We start from the raw sequence: 2,835 nt of genomic DNA, 5'->3' as shown, positions 1-2,835 counted from the left end.
CACCATATATCTAGTCGGGAGTGGTGCTGACTGAAAACAAATGATTTGGAGCGATTCGCGCGCCATATGTTGGTCATTCTAAGGACTTATTGAACTACCCTCATACCAATAAGGTCCGAAACTTTTATAGCTGAAATACGGAGAGTCGGGTGGGGATGGGTAATGTGCAGCCCTGTGCATCTTTCCATACTTCAGATTTTAACTTGACCCCGCAACTGTCCTAAGTTGATTAGTTCCTAATATCTCTAGCGCGACGCTAGTTTTCCCATCACTCCCTGTTTTTACATAGAAAGAAATGGGACTAAATTACTTTTTTAATTTTTTAGTTAAAAAATGTTATTTCAGTGCAAAATAATTCTTGAAATTAAAACAATGTTACTCATTTAACATTTCAAAATATTTTTCCGTCGTACAATAATCTTGGAAAAGTGTAATATATCTTAGATATGAATTTAAATTAAAAGTAAAATATGATTTTTAAAGTTTATTGTAAAAACAAATTCACAATATTATTAATTCAATGTACAAAAATTCCGGAGAAGAATTTGAATAGTACTAAGTTTAAACTTACCATGTGAATAATCTCGCATATGAATATATAATAGATATAATGTATTTCTTATTGAATTTAACTACATTTAGATTTGAAACCATTTTATTTAATAATCAGTGAAAAATAAAATAACAAATTTCTTGAATTGCTCTCTTTTGTCATTATATTCTTTTAAGTATTTAAACCAAAGATTTTAAAACATTGATTATATTTACATCTTGGACGTTTTATAAAATCATAATTTATATTTATTGCTGTGCAAAATAGTTTTTTGCAACAATTTAAATTATTGAATAAACTATTTTTGATGTTCTTTACATATTTTTATGTTATATGTTCTTGAATAAAAATGTAACTCAGTTTTAATTACATTTTTCTCTTTATATTCAATAGCGTAAGTACTCGCTAAACCCTGAAATATTAAGTTTCAGCTTGTATACTATTAAAACTTTTTTCACAAAACTATTGACATATTTTATTGATATAAATATTATTTACTGCGTTTCCAGATATAAAAAGGATTATATTTAACTTTTTATTAAAATTCAAATCTAATATTCCACTTTAACCAGTTTATTGGGTGACATTTTTGTTTGGGCAATAATTTTTTAAAATAAGGGTAAAGGTGTGACGTCGTGCTACTTTCCGGAAGTTAGGCGACGATATCTTTAGGCGGTAAGGAATACAAATTTGAATTCCTTGTAAAGGAGAGTTGACTGGCTAATCATGAATAGTCAGGAATAATCATAAACATATGAGTTTAACCAATTATAAGTAGGAATTAATCAGATCAAACAGGAAATTACCAGATCAAAATAGTTGAGTCGGTCGGCTGGCTCTGTACGGCCTGTACGCCAAAAATGTTAGGAACACTGAATTACCTAATTATATTCAAATTGAAGAGAGTCTAAAAATATTCTATTTATTATTATTTAAAAATTGCGAGATAATAAATAAATGCGAACAAATTCTTTTCGTACTTTAGAATTTTAGTGAAATTTCTAAAATTATTTTAAAAAACTAAACTTAAAATTTAAATTAAATTAAGACAAATTAAAAAATTAAATAAAATTTAGTTGAAATTGAAATTTAAATAAAATTTAGCTAAATTCAACATTTAATTGAAATTTAGGTGAATTTAAGAATTAAAAAAAGTTAAGTTAAATTAAATTAACTTCTCGTCTATTTTCTTTTCAAAGAGAAATTTTCTAGATACTAAGTAAATAAGTTTTAAAACAATTCTATTCGTACTTTAAGATTTATTGTAGTGCAATTTTTAAAATTATTTTGTATAACTAAATTTAAAAATTGAATACAATTTATATCATTTCAAAAAGGGATTACATTTTAGTTAAATTCAAAATTTAAGTAAAATTTAGTTGAATTTATGTGAATTTCAGTTAGAATTGTAAATGTGGAATTGTGTTAAATGGTGTTAAATTTAAGTACAATCTAGTTAAATAAAAATGAATCAGTCGTTAAATTTTTAATTTGATTGAATTGAATACAGACATATGTGGGTTGTTTCTTGGCTTCAATAATGGAGGGCATTCAAATAAGCTGGAGAAATTAAAAAAAAATCCCTTATTTTTATAATAATTGGTTAAATTCAACAAAAAAATGCAGGAAAGTAATTAGGACTCATAGTTATAAAGTTTTTGGTTTGAAACTTTTCAGAAGTCGACAATGTCAAAATATAAAGGGAAGCGTTTAAACTTCAGCATAATTATTTTGCATGGAAACACTTTATTATTCCACAATTTTATTTCAAATTAGAAGTATGTTAGCAATTTAATAATTATTTCATTCAAAATTATTCAATTTCAAAAATCAGATTATAACTTCAAAGCCTTTGAAATTAAAAGGTTTTAAATGAGAGAAATTTGAAATTAAAACAATTAAAATTACAGTTTAATTATTTTCTTTTAGAAGCGTAAAAATAAAATAATAATTATTAAAAAAACTAGTTTATAAATTTAAAATTCAAAATCTCAGTATTTGTAAAATTTCGAATATTCTTAGAGTTTAACCTGTCAAATCAAATTATTTAATTTTAAACGTTTTAAATGAAATCATGATTCGGTAATACATTTTTTGCAGCTTTAGGATATAAATAATTTAAAGCTGCAATAAGCAGATTATTCGATGTCAAACCTGGTGAAAAAATGGAACAAATGTCAAGCCTTCGAAATCGAAAACTTTTCATAATGAGAGGAATTTTAAATTAAAAGGTTTTAATATATTTTCAATTTAAAATATTCAAATTTAGTAATTTTATAAAC

Source organism: Belonocnema kinseyi, chromosome 7, assembly GCF_010883055.1.
Source record: "Belonocnema kinseyi isolate 2016_QV_RU_SX_M_011 chromosome 7, B_treatae_v1, whole genome shotgun sequence".
NCBI lineage: Eukaryota > Metazoa > Arthropoda > Insecta > Hymenoptera > Cynipidae > Belonocnema > Belonocnema kinseyi.
The sequence above is the reverse complement of the archived record's forward strand: the minus strand, read 5'-3'. Positions refer to the sequence as shown.